The sequence below is a fragment of the Anarrhichthys ocellatus genome, unplaced genomic scaffold (assembly GCF_004355925.1).
Source record: "Anarrhichthys ocellatus isolate YVR2014 unplaced genomic scaffold, GSC_Weel_1.0 scaffold11, whole genome shotgun sequence".
Classification (NCBI taxonomy): domain Eukaryota; kingdom Metazoa; phylum Chordata; class Actinopteri; order Perciformes; family Anarhichadidae; genus Anarrhichthys; species Anarrhichthys ocellatus.
Genome location: NW_022280041.1, coordinates 10,506,697 through 10,516,440, shown reverse-complemented (window position 1 = coordinate 10,516,440; position 9,744 = coordinate 10,506,697). Strand labels below are relative to the sequence as shown.

At 43.9% G+C, this 9,744-nt stretch overlaps 1 protein-coding gene across 4 annotated transcripts in view; it reads right to left on the bottom strand.

Annotated features, from left to right (window-relative positions):
- fgf11a (fibroblast growth factor 11a) overlaps positions 1 to 9,744 on the bottom strand; it is a 66,987-nt gene that overhangs the window by 32,181 nt on the left and 25,062 nt on the right. The window lies entirely within an intron of this gene.

Sequence of the window (9,744 nt, the reverse complement as noted above, 5' to 3'; positions counted from 1 at the left end):
CACACACACACACACACACACACACACACACACACACACACACACACCTGTCACTGCACCTTTATTAATGCGCACCCTTACCTTTGAGTATGCACATTGACTAATATTTGATATTTGCACTGTGAAATAGTCAAACAGTGAAGTGTGTGCGCTTGAATCTGTGTGTGTGTGTGTGTGTGTGTGTGTGTGTGTGTGTGTGGCTTTCAGCAGGATTGATGGGATCCTGCTAAAGAGAAGCATCTTTCACGGGTTCAATTGAGGCAAGCACGATGTTTCTGCACTATGTGTGTACAGTGTGTGTGTGTGTGTTTACACTCATGCACGTGTGTGTGGATGCTTGTAGCAGCTGCCCACCGCTCCACAATAGGGCGAGCACTTCAAACACACTAGACTAGACTTTTTATAGGCTGAAGCTCAAGCTACAGGCAATATGTCTGAATCTCCGAATGCTCTTCTAGTTTAAAAAGGAATAGTTGAAAGTGAACAGGCCCCAGTTTAAGTTAGTTATTTCTGTGAGCAGGTGATCATCAGTGGACCTAGAAACATGAACCCATGAGCACCCCGTAATCTAACCCCAGCTGTGCACGTAAACAGAGCAGAGAGCTCCATTTCCTGCATGTAAGATGGCAAAGGCTGAAGAAACAAACAAGAACAACTTAACCGTCATACTGAAAGTTTAATGAACCGTCTCCTATCGTCTGTTTACCCGGCTCTCAAATACCAACTGTCGTCGTTTACTCAGTGCACTCGGAGGCATCAGGCTGCCATTTGTCTTGGTGAACAAGCCAAGCATCGCTGTAGAGATGAGTAGGTGTTTCTTCCTCAAATCTCGTGTTTGTGTTTTGTGTTGTGCGTGTTTTCTTTTCTCAGGCCGCACGGGGGGGGGGGGGCGACGGGGGCCGTTTCCTTCTGAAGTGCTGAGGGAGACTAAATAGTGGATCAGAAGGAATGTCAAAATGCTGAAGTGTTTCCACGATCAAGTTTTAATGAGATGCATCAAATATGGATGAGGACAGAGAAGTAAGGCAGTTGGCCTTTGGTTGACAGCAGGGGTGTGAGACAGAGACAAACATGCACTGCAAAAAGTTTCCACCCCAACTTTTACACTCCTAAAATTAAATATATTTTCCCTGAAGTACATGGAAAACTTACACGTGCTATAATTATTCCGCAGCCACATTTTGCCTTTAAAGGGGACTGAATTGCACTTGCAAAGTTAGAAGACATGTAGACAAAATAAGAAAATAAGAATAAAAAATTCAAAACATTTTTATTTTATATTAATGTTAGAAATATTTTCCTGTTGCTGAGTAATGTTAGTCTTTATCCATCATTCGGGGTAAAATACAGTCATTTACTTTGAGTAGTCTTTTACTTGCCCCCTCAAAGACTTAGTTATAGAAAGTGTATCATTCTGTTTTGATTATATGAAATGATTATTTGTATTTGAATTAAAATGTGAGGGAGTTTCAGAAGCTGTGAGACGTTTCAACACATTTGTTGTCTTTGATTGAAGCATACTGACACCTTTAGTAGCCCCTCCCTGTCTTTTTCAATGTGACGCTCAGAAGTCCCCTCCAGAGGACATTGTACTGCTTTCACATACTCAGTGGTACTTTTTCCATGAACAGCAAATTGACCTCAATGTCTTACACAGCTGGAGTGCTCCTTTAAATGAAAGCCTTATATTATGTATTTTACTAAATCAATGCCATATAGCTCTGAATTTTGTATTAATATTCTGTTGTACTAAATCCCCTTAACAGCAAGCATAACATTAACATTTAACATTCTCCATCATACATATTAATCTCCTCAATTTGACGGGATTCTTTACACTTTTAATAGAAGGTGGCGGACTGTTGAGTACATATTCTACTCCAAAGCTATCAGATCTTTCTGCAAAGCTCAAAACGTTGTTGAATTGAAGCTCATTAGGATTTGAGTTAAGCCTTGATGTCTGTGAATTAGTCAAGGAAATGCTGCTGTGTAATCCCCCCTTTGGTTCTGACATGTTTGGAAGCTGTTCGTTGGAGGTTCTGGCCTCGGCAGCGAGATTGAGTCGCTGTAACTACTAAAAAGATAAAAATCCATCGCTGGCTGACTAGGCACAGCAGGTCAAACGTCGAGTGTAGGAATCTGCAATAGCCCGAGTGCTAATCCCAAATTAAGCCTCAGACCACACACCGGGCCATGTGCTGTTCAACACATCTGCCACAGAGCGGAGCGGAGCAACAAACGCACAGAAAGAGGCTGAGGTTGACCTTTAGCGGGACTCCGCCTCCGCACATCCCAGTCTAAGAACAACGCCGTGATCCGAGACGCGCTGCTCGGACATGCAGGACTACTGGTGCATGTGCAGAGCCTTCACAAAGAAACAGAGATCTGAACAAATGATATTTTCATAAGGCGATGGGCCCTTTGAATCAGTAGGATTCAAAACCCCTTTCAGAGGGGTTAGATGAAGGGAAGTCTGATCCAGGGTTAAGGGGCTGGAAGCTAAAGCGCTGGTCCAGTTCAAGTCTGAATCCAGCCTAGGGTTTAACCGAAGGAGGCTTTTGAAAGCTCCTTCTGACATTTGTGGATTAAAGCTATGGATTTGACTTTCCAAAACCACCACAATGCTTTGCTAGTCTCCCCTGCAGTTGTCTTCTTGGTAGAGTGGAGAAGCCTCTGAAATGACATTAAAACCACGAGGCTGAAACAAATTCATGCTCGTAGTGACTGCAATCACACCCTCACACTGGAAGGCATGCTGGGAATATCACAGCATTAGTCAACAGACAAGAGATTTGTTATCAGAGCGCATCCTATCCTGCAACGCAAGACCGTGATGTGTGTGTGTGTGTGTGCGCATGCATGGTGAGGATTTGTGCTCACAATCCCACAGACATTCAATGCCAATTAAAGAGTGACCTTAATAAAGAGCAGGATTAATTTGACTTCAGAAGAATTTCAACCATTAAAGTCACCCTGAACCCTCCGGCTGCCCGATGCTTCATGGCAGATGACAACTGGGCAGCAGTAGTGTTATCCCCCCCCCCCCCCCCCCCCCCCCCCCCCCAATACTTAATGTGTGTGTGTGTGTGTGTGTGTGTGTTGGACACCTCCAAAAGAATTGGCTTGGCTGATGAAGCAAAGATGGTCTGCCAAGGACTGGCTGTCGTCTCACACACAGACATTATTGGACATATTCTTGTCTACTTCCCTCTGTCCATCGGTCTCTTTCTTACTTTTCCTCTCAAGTGTACTCTCACTATTTAGGGTCCAGCAGCCCAGTATCACTAGAATTACTTCCATATTTGGACGATTCGGCAGGGCACGATCCATGACCGGTGCCAACATTCAGTACCAGACATGGAAGTAGTGTGCCCGTTATGGGTGTGGAGGTCAGGGTCATTCGGAGCCTCCCGAGCAGGTTTATCTGGCTGTGCAGTACCTCTCGTTTCTCTCCCCCTCTTCTTCCCCGTCTCATCCCAAAGATGCAGATCCAATCAGCACAGAAGAGGGTGGACAGAGGAGGGTGACGGGAGAGAACAGTGGTGTCAACAAAACGTCTGTTAACAGCAGACTCTGAATGAGCGGTGTGTCGTTCAGAGGATGATGAGGATGAAATTGTGATGAAATAGAGACATCGAGGACGAGATGGATGAAAGAAAGAAGACTCTGCCTTTCTGTGTTTCCCACAGGTAGTCAGTTCACTTCAGCAGCTCTGGGATACACTGATGACTTGTTATTGATGTTTCATTTAGCAAACGCGGTAATTCACATTTTTCCCAGGTGCTGAAGTCTGTCAAACCACTTGAAGCTGATGGCACTGCGACAATGGCTGATTATTATCCTTCCATCTGTTTGCCGAGACGTCGTCTTAAACGCTCCGTGTCAGCACCGACGCGGTCGGACTCCGGGGAGAACAGATGTGCTACATCACTGATGAATTATGGCCATTGTAGTTCACTAACTGTCTCAGCGTTTGGCAGCGTTAAAGCTGGAAAAACTTCATCGGAGAGAATCGGCAGCTTCGTGCACCACCGCACCCCCAAATGAATCTCACCGAACAGAGCTGCTGGTATAGTTGAGGTGGTAACACTGGATACAAAAAGTTAATAGCAGTTACCTGTCTGTACTGGACTTTATGAAGAAGAAAGTTAGAAAGAGTACAACTAGTTCTACTGTTACAGGCAATGTTTCAAATTTCATGGATGTTACATTAGACCTCATTAGATTTAGCTACGTGGACCTAATAATTAGACTGAAAAAAAGTGTATTACAGTAAATAGGCCACTGCATAATATTTGTATGGAGTATGGATTTCAGACATAGACTCGGTTTCTTGAAGTTGCCCCTGCATCAATGTAAGAGGGTTTGTTTCCCTTTGGACATAGTGAAAATCAACATGTTTTTTATCTTCACCTTACACGTGTTCCAACATGAAGGGACTCCCACAGCTGTGGATCTGCCCACTGCCGTGTTCAGTCTTCCAAATCTAGCAGGCCAGTGTAGCGTGTGTCGCTGACGACCGTTTCTCCAAGAACAAAACCAGACTAGTCCTGTGTTCAACGACCTGTGTGCATCTGTGGTCTCACACACTGATTAGTACAACGTGTCCTCCACAGCCTGAAAGTGTCCCATGTTCAGAAGTTGATTTGGCTGCTTGACCTGTTGCACTGTTAATAACGGTAACATTTAATAACGCTCCGTCTCTGCCAGTTATGTTCTCGCATAAGCAGTTCATGGATGAAACCAATTCATAGACTGAATTCCTCTACAATCCACCAGTAATTAGACAAGAAGCGCCATGAAAACAGCTGGACAAACTGCCATGACACGCAGGCATTTATAAAAGGTGTAATAAGCTAGTGTGGGCGGGATGTTACTGTTACTTTCAGTCTTTCTTGTTGCTTTTTTAAAGTAGTGAGTATGTCAAATTGAGACAAAAGTCAAATTGCACGAGTAAAAAAAGTTTCACTGACAAACAAACTAGACTAAAACTAAAAATCAAAAGATTAACATTTGGACAAACTTTACACATTACATGAGAAGACTGAACGCTGGTGCTGAGGCTGTTTTCGTCCATTCGTAGGCCATGGAGGAGAATTGAACAGGCGTATTGTAACACCAAACTCTCAGTCAACTGGCTGACAGATTGTCCTTTGTGCTGCCTGACAGGTGGAAACAAAGCACAGTTGAATTTTTCAAGTAATTACTCCTCGAGGCCGAGCAACCGAGCGGCAGCAATTTACAGTTGCATGCCGTTGGTGCAGTAAAGGAGTGGGATCTTTCCAGTCCGGGCCTGCACTGTTGCCACTGTACAACGCTTGTGCACTAAAAATCAACTGTGAGCTTTATCTGCTCCTTGCTCAGACGGTGGACAAAGGTCATTGCGGTATAATTCCCTCTAATCAAATATAGCACTGTGGGCACATTCCTGCTTGGTTTCTGCTACTTAACATGCCATGCTTCTGCACACTGGTCCCAGAAACACTCCTCTCGCTTTCTCCGGAGTTAATAAGCTTGTTACTCCCCACTGACTCCAATATCGTCTTTCTCACCACTAGCATGAGCGGCCTGAGGCTATTAATCCACGGACATATGGATTTTACAACCGCTAGTATTTCATCTCCCAGCGTTTATTGCATCCAAACGCTTGACGGACGCCACAAAAGCAATAACATATCCTGTATTGAAATGAGAACAAGTGGAGTATGCTATGTAGATCCCTGTCATACCACAATAAAGTCTTTTTTTTGCTTCTCTAAAGCTAAAAAAAAACAATGAGAAGGCACCGTATGTGTTCTCATATTTTCATATTTCCCAATTCACATTAAGTGCACAGCTAAATTGCATGAAATTAGGGTCCCACAGTGGCCCCAGTTGACAGTGAATAATGGGTATAAAGGCGGGGAGAGCCTACATGGTAATGGCCATATTTACAAGGCCCATCAATCATCTCCAAACTGCCAGTGGCCTCATCCCTCATAGGAGGGGGAGAGAGAAAGGGGCGGGACGCCTTCAAAACAAACTGCTTCTCTCTCTTTCTCAATATGAAATGACAGAAGTTGTGCACGGGGCTGACAACGCTGCGACTGACCGAGAAGAAGAGCCCAAAGAACAGCAGGTACATGCCCAGGCTTTGGAATTGGCTTAAGTAGAGAATAAAAATAAGTGCTTGGTAAAGGAAGATCAAGTTGACACCTGTGAAAATCTAATTCTGACACATTAAAGTCTGTATTCTGGAAAAGAGATCAATGGCACCACACAAACAGCAACTATAGTATAAACTGTAGAGACAAGAAGAAGAGAGCTGCCTTTTACAAACTCTGGAAATACTAGAAGTATTCGTAAAAGCCTTCAATCAACTTTAAATACATACCCATCTGTGTTTATTATCTACACCTAGTTATCTAGTTACTGCAAGCAACCACGTATTGTTCGGCTGCGATTCCTCAGTTAACACGGTTAGCAGACACCGGGTCACTACGACTTTCCTCCGCTGTAATGGCGGCGCTGCGAGATGGAGGAACGCAGAAAGGATATTCGTCTTAATTTATGTCAACCTCAGGGCTCTGGCTGTAAGAATACTGAATATATGTTCAAGGCTCACAATTACCATATTTTTAAACTAGTGGCTCTGATCCATGTTGTCTGTACAGCATGGGCAACTTTGAAGCCATGATACAAACATGAATATGATGCATGTAAAGCGATTACAATGAGGAGAGACCAAAGGCTTAATTACTTTCAGCAAATGTAGTCCTAAATACAGCAATGTAGTCCTAAATACAGCAATGTAATCCTAAATACAGCAATGTAATCCTAAATACAGCAATGTAGTCCTAAATACAGCAATGTAGTCCTAAATACAGCAATGATGTAAAATACTTAGATTACATAACTGTCAGGATACAACCAACTGACAGAACAATACTGATATTACCAGAATTACGTTCATTGGTATGGAACATTTCATCCCAATGTGTTTTTTTTAATTGTTATTTTGGTTACTGTAAACATACACAAGTATGTGGTGAGATCTGGAGAAACTGACCACACCTGGACCAGACATTGGTCCGCGAGTAGACACACTCAGAGTAGAAGTGACACAGCAGGCACACACGTATCGGTCAGGGAGAGTGAGACGTTGTTGGATTAATTAGAAAAGCAAACGAGTGAACTTTTCCGTCTGTGCACTAAAGCTTAATGATTTAAAGCTTAAATGAATGGCCTAATAATTAAGTCACAGAGAGACAGAAACAAAAGCAGCTGTCTCCGAAGTGAGAGGGAGTGTATACGGAGAGGAAGATGGTGAAAGGGGAGAAAGAACAAGATTGAAAATGGGATGAGAAGGAGAGAGGGTGAGACAAAGACGGTGGGCATAAATCAAGACAGGAAGACGACAGTTTACAAAGAGCTGAAAGAAGGATACCCGTAGGGGAGGCTGTGTTTGTACAAGGCAAACAGACAGATGTGGAGACCAAGAGAGAGGAGAAGCAAAGCAATGACTGAAAGAGAAGGAGACAGGTCTAACCTGGATCAGAGCGGAAGAGAACAAACCACAGGAAGAAAAAACACAGCTTTAGATCACAGACAGAAAACAAGGACGAGAGAGCTCGTGTCAAAAAGAGAATGGAAGAGAGACACAGGAGGACAGAAAATGTATAAAGCACCGAAGAGAAAGCTGAACTTACGAGTCCTGCTCCAGAAGTACAGAAAAGATCCAGCCCTACAACATACCGTGACCGTGCCGACAGGACGTCCAAAACAGGTTTGCGGTCTTCCAACATCCTACTTGCAAGACGGCTTCATTGGTCAGTGCCTTCCAGAAGCCTTTCTGATCCACCACCTCGATGGTTATGAGACAGTAACTACATGGTCAAGGTTAGGAAGCCTTAGTGGTCATGAAAGGAACTATTGTTGGAGGCCTGTGATGTAAGACACTCAGCATGGAATCGCAACGTTGCCACTTTGACCCTGGACCTTTGTTACTTTTTTGTCCATTTACTTCATATCCTGTTTAGCTTATAGATGCTATTTATTTCATATATATATATATATATTTCTGTCTTGTGGTCACATGATTTTAACAAGGATTGCACTACATACTCGTGTATCTTTGAGTATGGATGGTAAACCCCAGGGAAGAGTGGACTACTGCTTTATAATTGAACATTTAAGAGTATGCATCACTAAAGCACTATATCCACTGACATGAGGGCCATAAAATCTTTACCATTTGAGTTGTATGCTAACGTGTGGAATATTTTTATTTTATATCATGTGTTAAATGAAATTACCATGCAGCAAATCATGAGGCCAGGTAGTATTGAAGCATGAGAAAAGGTGTACACAATGCAAAGCCAGTGGAGGGTTTTTGGACTTAATGGGGGCCCAGCAGCTCAGGACCAGTACAAGTAGAGATGATGCCCATAGTGGACACATCTTCACCTCATAATTGATGTCCAGTGCAAACATTCAGTGTCAACGCAGGAAGTGTTGAATGGTCACAGAAGCTGGTGACTGATGGGATACAGGACGTCAGCTCTCTATTTGTCAACCTGCACAAAGGTGGAAGCAGCTGGTTTTCTGGCCATGAAGGTAAACAAACTGTGTTTTATCTTTACATTATGAAGCTTGTTTTGTAACATAATACTGCAGAGGCCTGGTGGAAGGAGGAAAAGACAGAGAGCTGAGCGAATCAAAAGGTTTTCAGTATCCCAGGACCCGTCTTTACTGATGTTAATTACATTAACGATCAGCTGGGAGACCCCGCCCACCCAGTGGACCTGATATCACCTGAGGGGGAGGGAGGAAGGACTGGATGAGCCAGGGGGGAACAAGAGAGAGAGAGAGAGAAGAAGAAACTGGGGAGGGGGAAGAGGAAGGAAGGAGGAGGATCGACGGGTGGAGAGTTAGTGGAAGCTGGACATTACAGACAGGAGTTAAAGAGATAAGAAGGAAGGAAGAGAAGGAGGAAGAGGATGAATGGATGAAGGGGGGACAGTAGAATAGGAATTAGACAAGAAAAAGGGATAATAAGGACTTAGGGAGTAAGGAAGGAAAGCGTGTGAATATGTTTGCAGAGGGAGGGGAAGAGAGCGAGCGAGTGAATCAGCAAGAGACGGAGGGCGATCGCCGAGGGAGAGGAAAGGGTGGGAGGTGGGCGGAGAGATCAATCACCAATGGCCCTGGTGTTGTAACACTGAAAAGAGTCAATGGCCAGGAACCAAACTTTCCACCCACACACTTCTCTCTTCAACACCCCCGCCCCCTCCCCCCCTTCCTCCTGAACACTCAGTTTATCTCTCTCTACTTCCTGCTCTCTTAACGACGCCTTACATCGTTCCGCTTTTTAACACCGGACTATATTTCTCCTCTTCCTGGTAAGTGCTGACTAATACAGGGATAAATAGGAATATTCCCTTAAGAGCCATTAGAGGCAAATACAAGCCAATTTCCTGTCCATAGACGCTCTCCAGATGACACTTAAAGTATATGCCATAACTCACAGCAACACACAAGTGGAGGAAGTAAATATCAAATATGAGAGGAATTCCCCCCAAAAGACACAAATTGGCCAAATTCTGAAAGTGTACAACTCTGATGTTATTAATTGGCTGAAAGTGTAGAATTGTTTGGAGTTAGTTTGGAGTCCTGATACTTGACTCACTGCCTTATGTGAGATCAGCGGATAGAGTGCATGCTAGGTGTGTAACGGTACACAGAAGTCACGGTTCGGTTCTTACC